Below are 9,513 nucleotides of genomic sequence, written 5' to 3' on the forward strand. Positions count from 1 at the left end.
AAAGAATAAAAATCACCAGTCATAATTAGAAGTTAGAACAGATCTGAAGAGACATGAACAGATCTAGAATCAATGTCTATAATATGAAATAGTAAATCATCTTGAGAAGAATATATTGAGCATATATATATATTTAAACAAAATTTATTTTTTAAGTTTATTGAATGATAATCGATGCATCAATGTCTATAATATGAAATAGATCTATATGTTATTGAATAAATCCAAAAAATAATAATATTTGTTTATATATAAGACCAGATAAAGTATCCATTTTTCTATTAATATATCTTCGTGAGTTTAGCTCAATTGGTAGGGATATCACATTATATGTATATGAGTCGAGGTTCGAACCTCAGACACTCTAATTATTCACCTTGATGGTGGATTTTCTAGCAACAAACTACTTGACAAAAAAATAATCTATTAATGTCCCCTTTTTAATCTAATCTTTAATTTATTATAGTTGGTATCTAGAACGATGTGGTTTTTTGAAGCATACCTACAAATAATGATGTTGATGCTAATCATGCCCGAAAGCAAACTCTAGCTGCAGTTTAATTGATCTGATTATGACACTGTTTAGTTTATAAAAAATTTACAATTACATTTTCAACTGTGTCGGGCAATTTATTTCATTTTTTCCTCCACCGGGCTTTATGATTTATATTTCAAGTAACCAACAAAGTGATGAAATGGAGAAATTAAGGTCTTTCACTAGCCACAATTCAATTATTTTTTTCTCCACCGAACATTATGACTTATTTCAAGTAACCAACAAAGTGCAAAAATTGAGAAACTGCGTTACTAGCCACAACTCAATTACACTTGCAACTAATAAGCTATCGAATTTGTGTATTAATATGTAGAAACATGACATGTTAATCTATATTTTTAGGTGAAAAAACAAATAATTCATTTGTAGATTCAAAATTTAATAAACTCGGTCAAAGCCCAGAAATTTAATGATTCATTTTTTTTATTCTAATTTTAAATTTTTATCCAATTTCTTAAACTCATCTCCAAAACGCAGAATTTTCATCTACTAAATTCAAAGGCCAAAGCGCAATGTTTCTAAAGCCTTTTTCTTTTCCCCTTATGACCAAAATTAAATGTCTCAACAAATACAAATGAAGTGAAACGAACGCAACACAAAATGATTCAAAAAATGCATTATTGTTTTTTGGATGGTTTTAATTTTTAACAACTCCAACAACTTAGGTTTTCTTAATTTAGTGGAATAATATACAAATTTATGACTATGAACTGAGATATGTCCTAGACGGAGATGAATTACTTGTGGTGAAAACTTCGTAAAAATAAAATGAACATGAAATGGGATGACTGAGAAATGAAATAAGATGATGAATGCTCCGGATTCAAATTGTAAGGTTACACGTTTAGATCATGCTCATTAGTCATTACTCATTAGACAAACTATAGAGTTTTTTTTTTTTATTTTAAAGTATATAAAAAAGGATGAAACTTATGTACAATTTCATATACACAGTTCTTACTGTGCTAGATACATGGGGAAGTTATTTTTATTTAAAAACAATTTTATTTTACTTTTTTTTAATTAAAAAATATAAATAACTATTTTTTTTTATGAGAAAAATAAGAAAAACTGCATCTAAAGAAATGCATATAAGTTTTCTTCATAAAATAATCATAGTATAGCAAGACTATTACGTACTATATGTATTAACATATAATCCACAACAAATGCAATACAATTTCATCTATCAAAATGAATAAATTGCACTACAACTAATCAAGAATATGGTATCAGTGTTTTAAAAATTGGACCGGACCGGTCGGTCGAACCGATTGAACCGGGAACCGGAGTTCAATCGGTCTAGTTTGATTGTTGGACCGAACATGCTAATGAACCGGTGAAAATCACATGAACCGAAAAAAACCGATAAATCGGCGGTTTTTTGAACTGGCCGGTTTATTTGCATTTCTGATTTTTTTTTTTTTAAGTAAACTCGCTCAATTTTTGTTTAAATGCACAGTTTTTTTTTATGCTTGTCTAATGTCAATTTAATTGTTAAACTCTCATTTTTACTTATAATAAATAATGTTTTTGCGGTAAAAAAAAAAACTAATGATTCTAAAACTTCCGTTGTTTAGGATTTGAATTTAAGAACCTTCCACCGATTTAATCCGTTTTGCCATGCAGTTAGACCAGTGACTCAGTGGTTCGACCAATGAACCAATACTCTCACCAGTTCAATGATCGGTCCAGTTTTTAAAACACTTTTTGGTATATACATAGGCGATCCATTTAAAATAAACGATTTACTCTAATTTTAACTACATAGGCGTTACGCTAAAATAGTGAAATTAATAGTGCAAAACAAACAAGAACCGGTGCAATGCAAAATAGAAACATCTTTATTCATTCATTATATTTTAAATTACAAACTCCTCAATCCAAATATAAAATAGTAAACTACCCTAATCAAGTTTGGGACATATATTATTGAAACTTCACCTACACCTGTAACATTATTTCCGATCAAAACACCACACCATCTTATTTTAACGATTTTACTGTTATCCAATAAAATAACACAGTTATGAAACCAACTGATTTCATAGATCTAGAGTAATTAACGTCACCGTTAAGACAGAGACTTTATATGTTGTTTAATCAAAGAAATTACCGCCGATATAATAACATAATCATCCTCAATAGACATTCCACGGGAACAAATGATAGAAATCTTCAATGGCTTGGCTGTAAAAACAACAACAAAACGATCACATGTTGGTGACACATAATTATGAAAACACAAAACCATATATGAAACCATGGCTTAATTTGAATCCAATTAGCAAAGCATAAAAAATACCTATCATAGTTGGAACGGATTTGAAGGATTGAATAAGAGAGTGAAATTGCATTTGATGCAAATGCAAGAGACATGAATGTGGGAGTAATTTGATAGAAAGAAAAGCGGCGAGTGAAGTGAAAATAGGAGTAGGAGGTAAGTGGGTATAAATAATGTGAATTTAGGGTTGGATTGATTGGATTTTTTACTAACACGTGTGTGTGTGTCATGATGATGTCAGCAGAAGAAGGATCTAGAATCATAGTAAATCATTCATTCATATTTCTAGGTCTAGCCGTCTTTGCTATTCCCACTTTTTTCCTAAAAATTACCGTCCGCTTTTTCTGGCCCACATACCGTTTTACCGCAAATGATTTTATCTAGATAAGGGTTAATAACACCTTACTCCCTGCAATATGAGCCAGTTTTGGTTTACTTCCTATAAAAAAATAATTTTTGATTATTCTTCGTAATGTGAGTGAGTTTTGATTTACCCTCTTAGTAGATAACTTGACTTGTGACTGAATATATTTGATGGTGTGGCATGCCTATGTGGTTTTTCATTCATTTTTTATTAAAATAATTACTGTCATCTAGATAAATATTACCGCCTAATTTAATTATTTAATTTTTTTTTTTTTTTTAAAAAAGAGCTTTCTTCTTCCTCAAAACAACAACATAAAATGGAACCAATCAAAGCACTCTTTCATCTTCTTCTAACCATCAAACCCAAAATGGAAAATCAAGCTTATAAAAATTGGAGAAGTGGGTCACGTGTTTTGTTTGCAAAAATTGGGTATCATCAAGGAGAACTTGGCAGAAATTGGATATCTTCTTTCTTCTTATGCTTTGTTTTTGCTCTGCTTCTTCCTCTCTCGTCTAGGTCACGCGATTTCTGCGTCTTCCTACGGATATTTTGCAATTTTGATTATGTGATATTTTTTTCTCTCGGTTTGTTGCTTGAGTATGTTGGATCTGGTGCTTATGGTGGTGGTTGTTATGGTGGTAGTGGTGGTGGGAGGAAACAGGGATCTTGGTATGGTGGTGGTAGGAAGGAGGAAAGTGAGCATGAACAAAACTTTGAGTTGAAGATTTTAGGTTTTTAATGAGTTGTTGGTTTGAATGTTGGTAGATGAAGATTTTATCTTTCTGAATTTTGAATGATGAAGATAGTGATGAAGTTGGACTTTGATTTTCTAGGTTTTCAATTTTTTTTTTTTTTTCAATTTTTTTTTCTTTTAAAAAATGAACATGTAATTAATTAGTCTACATGGCAATGATTAAATTAATCCAAAATGAAAAAAAAAACACTTAGACATGCCAAATCATCAAATATGTCCAGTCACAAGGCAATTTGTCTACTGAGTGAGGTAAATCAAAATTCACTCGCATTACGAGGGGGTAATCAAAAATTATTTTTTTACAGGGGTAAACCAAATCTGGCTCATATTGCAGGGGGTAAAGAGTTATTAACCCTTTAGGTAAAAAGTAAATCATCATTGACAAGAATATACTCGAGCAACTACTATGGATGCAAATTTCCCGTCGAAGTAATTCTTATATACTATCTCCGGTCTTATATATAAGAGAAGTTTTGCGTTTTAGGTTCATTGTAAAATGAATGTATCTAGACTATAATATAGTCTAAATACATTCATTTTACAATGAACCTAAAAAGTAAAATTTCTCTTATATATAGGATCGGAGGGAGTAGAAAAGAAACCCAAATAAAAATTATGTATTTGGGCATACAAACAAACAAATGAAAAATTTAAATGTGAAACAATTTAGTCACATCATCTAACTGATCTTAGTGTGAGCGCCTAAATTAAAATTATTTAGGTTTGTGTCTAAGTAAATATCTTTTCATGTGATTGATGATGTGTCCTCCGATAACTGATCTTAGTGCTTCAAATTAAAATTTGTGGTTGGATTGGTTTAATCATAAAATTGTGTGGAACATTAAAGTTGTCTAATTTTATACGAATGACTAATTTATTTATTTTAAACATGTATGACTCATATTTAATAAGTGTCAAACTGTGTGAAAAACAAACAAGCAGGGAATCTAGATTCATCTACTCTTTGGTCTCATATATAGTATATAAACAAAATTTTATTTTTTAAGTTTATTGGATGGTGATTGATTTATCAAGTCTATAATATGAATTAGATCTATATGTTATTGAATAATTAAAAAATAATTATTTTTGTTTATATCTAGATAGAATATCTATTAAGTCTCCTTTTTAACATAATCTTTCATTTATCGTAGTTGGTACCTACAACGATGTGATTTTCTGAAGCTTACCTACAAAGATGTGTTGGTGCGCAGTGAATCGAGTTTAATTGAGTGCAACGTTGTTTAAAATACGAGTCTAATTGAGTGCAACGTTGACGCGTGATTTCACAATACTATAGAAAGAACAAATGCGGGATGGTGCATTCGTGATCACATGGGTCACTTTGGCATGGTTGGAACTACATGGATGCAAGGTATATGTTCTATAATTGAAGGTGAAGCTATGGCCTTGATTGAAGCCATGAAGGAGATGACTAGCTGCAGCATCTCTCATGTCATTTTTGAGACCGACTCCAAAAGTATAGTAGATGCAATTCACAATGTGCCTTCGGGTGTCTCGAAATTTAGTACTTTCATATGTAATATTCGTAATGTATTGTTTTTAAATTCTAACTTTAAGGTGAAAGTTTATTAAATGACAAATAAATCTGGTAGCTCACAAGCTTGCTAGAACGGTCATTTATCAGAGTAAGATTTTTTCTTGGTTGCCTTCCAAAAGTCATGGGCAAATTACCACACCAATACAAAACAGCCACTTGTAATCCACTATCTTTTCACACATAAATTAACCTGCTACCTTTGTAAGTGTTAAATATTGCCACATAAGATTCTTCTTTTTCTTGCATACAAAAATTCTTACTAGATTGCATTTTCCATATAACAACTAAGGTATGAGATGTATATATATGTAACAAGAATCCAAAATCATAACCCTTTGTAAAGATTTTCAAGAATCCAATAAAAACCATAACCATTTAGTACTTTTTCTGATCATGGTAGATTATATGTTATTTTTGGCAAAAATGCATCTAGACGATAAATTTTTCCTATTTGCATCCGCAAGAATCTTATCATAAAATCTTTCAAATAATTACTAACATGAAATGTCTTCCCACAATATTATTTAAGAGAATGTAGCATTTTCGCAAAGTAGTAATTGAATAAGAGAGTGATAATGCCCAAATAACCAAAAAGATAACATGAATTAATTGAAAATTGAAATAGGCTAAAGCTAAAACAATATATTATTAGGATCTCGGGAGAACCCCGAGTTCGATTCCTGTGTGGAACAATTTTTTGTCAGACTTTACTTACCTCGGGCCGAACTCTAGACTATTAGGGTCCCTTTCCCCGGAACCAGAGGATTATAAAATATATATATATATATATATATATATATATATATATATATATATATATATATAAACAATATAGTAATTTCTCTTTTTCCCAAAAAAATTACTCTATACATAGCTTATATTTTCGGGCCAAAATACAAACAAAAAATAGTGCAAAGCACATGTTAATATACATAGTGTCTACAAAATAATAACCAAATTTATTTCTTCTTTGTTCTAAACTACAAAGCTTACGAATATAAATATCCATATGGAATCACTTGGTAATTGTATGTATTTTGCAAATATATATATATATATATATATATATATATATATATATATATATATATATATATATATATATATATATATATATATATATATATATATATATATATATATACTATTACGATCCATTAGAAGCGGAAAAGGAACTTTGACATTGTCAAAGAGTCAAAGAATTATTGATCTCCCTCCCCGCTCTATAAATATTCACATGAATTACACGAGAGACTTGATCCTATACGTTGAGAAATAATGAAGGCCAAAATCATATTGTCTAACCAAAGAAATCACAATAGCAATGAAATCATCAAGAACGACCATTCCATTTGAACAAATAATAACAATCTTCAACCGCTTTACTGAAAGAACAACAAAACGATCACATCACATGTTAGTGAGAGATAATTATGCAAACACAAAACCATATATACTACTTAGTATTAACAATAAATATAGATCTAAATCTAATTCATCAAAATAAAAGGCTTAACTGTAAATTAAAAAAGGCTTAATTTGAAGATAACTAACAAGCTAAAGATTATTATTATTATTAAAAGAAGAAAATTTAGTATCTATCATAGTTAGATCGGATGGAATTGCATGAGACAAAGACATTGGTTTGGAATGAATTAATATGCTTCAAAGAGTATAAGCAGCGCGGCTAGTGAGTTGTAAGAGAAAATAGGGATGAGTATAAATAGTGAGAGTTAGGGGTTGGATTGAATTTGATAGTATTGACACGTCACATGTGTATGATGAGATTAGGTAATCAAAAGAAGGATCTAGATTTTAAGTCTAACAGTCAAATTTATGTTAATTGTATGCAGACACATTTAGAGAAAAAATTTATTATTTGGTTAAAATTATATTTAAATTAGACTTTGAACAAAAAAAGAAAAATTTAAAGTAGTCTTTTTTCTTTATTTAAATTGTTAAATTGTTTGACTTTAATCCGATAGATATTTTGTTTTATATAATAGACAAACATATTTTTTTAATGATAGAACTGCAAGCAATCCAAATTCATATATTTATTTGTGAGCGTGGAAATAATGATTTTTTTTTTTTTGATAAGCAAATAATTGAATTATAAGGAGTATAAGGTGTACTCAACCCTTACAATTCGGAGAACCTCCATTATATACTATGGAGGCAGACTAATGGATCAATACACCAATCAGAGAACTTATAACAAGAATTGTTCCCTATACGACCTATAAACCAAAACCACGTAATAAAAATAATCTGATCCACTATGACTGACACATTAGCAACAACTCCTCTAAACATTGTGTTGTTTCGAGCACGCCATAAACTCCACGTGGTAGCTAACCAAATTAGATGGCGGCCTTTAGCATTTTTATTAGTCTTCACCAAAGCCCCAAAACTGTTGAAGTGGCTCCAAACCTCCTCAAAATTTATATAAGTCACTTTCATCCACTTAAAAATATTCTTTCAAACACGTAGTGAGAAAGAGCAATTAAAAAACAAATGATTAATGTCTTCCTCTTCTCTATAACAAAAAGCGCAACACCATTCACGATGATTAACAATAATCCCTTTCCTCACTAAAGCCATACGGGTCGGTAATCTTTCTAATAATAACTTCCATCCAAAAACATTTACTTTTGATGGAACATCATTCACCCATAACTGATTCAAAGCATGCACAACATTCTCATCTACTATAGTTGATTCAACACTATTTAGAAGGAATTGATATGCCGAATTCACAGAAAAATTACCGTTATGATCTGGTATCCATCTCATGCTATCCATTTTGTCCTGCTTAGACTAATATCGGCCAACAAATACAATAACTCTTCTGCTTCTTCTGACTCGGTTGAAGACAATGTTTCAGCCCAACAAATATTCCAAAACCATTTTCCATTATGTTCAAAACATGTGTCTGCTACTAAACAATTTGGCATAGAAGTTTTAATATATAAAGCTGGATATAAATCCCTCAAACAATCAGGTCCATACCACTTGTCTTTCCAAAATCGAATTGCATTCCCTTGTCCCAGCACGTTACTTATATTTGATCGGAACCATTCGCCATTATCTTGTCTGCCTATCTTCAATAAATCACGCCACCAAATCGATTGTCCTCTACCTTCGCTAACCACCTGATCCAAGAAATTTGAATACAAAGAGCCATATCTATAAGCAAGCAACTTGGACCAACTAGAATTTGGTTCACAAATCCCTCTCCATTTCCATTTGCTAAGTAAGGCTTGATTAAATAAATTAAGATTCTTGATGCCCAACCCTCCTTTTTCTTTAGGGAGACATATAGTATCCCAACTCACCCAACAAATCTTCTTGTTCTCCGAACTCCCTCCCCACAAAAATTTCCTTTGGATATTAACCAATTCTTTTAAAACACAAACCGGGGCTTTGAAAAAAGAGAAAAAATAAAGTGGTAAACTCGATAACACCGAATTTATGAGAGTAACTCTACCAACAATTGATAGATTACGACTATTCCAACTATTAAGACGATTTCTCATAGATTCCACAATAGGATTCCAAGTTATCTCTCTCCTTGGGTTGGCTCCAACTGGAATTCCTAAAAAGCGGAATGGAATGGAATCCACTTCACAGAGAAGGAAAGAAGATGCAGCTTCTAAAAAAGAATCTTCAAGATTGATACCGTACAATTTACTTTTAAAAAAATTGACTTTCAGACCTGACACTAACTCAAAGCTGCGCAACACAGTTTTTAAAGTCCATAGGTTGTCCCAATTACCCTCTCCTATCATAATAGTAGCATCCGCAAATTGCAATGTGTGAAATTGAAGTTCATCACTTACCTTGTAACTGTGAAAACTACCGATATCCACTGCTTTCTGCATCAAACGTGTGAGTCCTTCAGCTGCTATTAAGAAAAGGAAAGGGGAGAGCGGATCACCTTGCCTCAATCCTTTGCCAACCGAGAAATCTTCTGTAGGACTCCCGTTAA

General features: G+C 31.1%; 1 long non-coding RNA gene across 1 annotated transcript; it reads right to left on the reverse strand.

The window, feature by feature from the left end:
• Positions 1–2,377: 2,377 nt before the first annotated feature.
• LOC123910591 lies at positions 2,378–2,982 on the reverse strand. The gene is made up of 2 exons (XR_006810239.1): positions 2,862–2,982; positions 2,378–2,746 (listed from the first exon to the last, which is right to left on the reverse strand). It is a non-coding gene; the product is annotated as an uncharacterized LOC123910591 (long non-coding RNA).
• Positions 2,983–9,513: the final 6,531 nt, after the last annotated feature.

This window comes from Trifolium pratense, linkage group LG2 (genome assembly GCF_020283565.1).
Source record: "Trifolium pratense cultivar HEN17-A07 linkage group LG2, ARS_RC_1.1, whole genome shotgun sequence".
In the NCBI taxonomy this organism is placed as follows: Eukaryota; Viridiplantae; Streptophyta; class Magnoliopsida; order Fabales; family Fabaceae; genus Trifolium; species Trifolium pratense.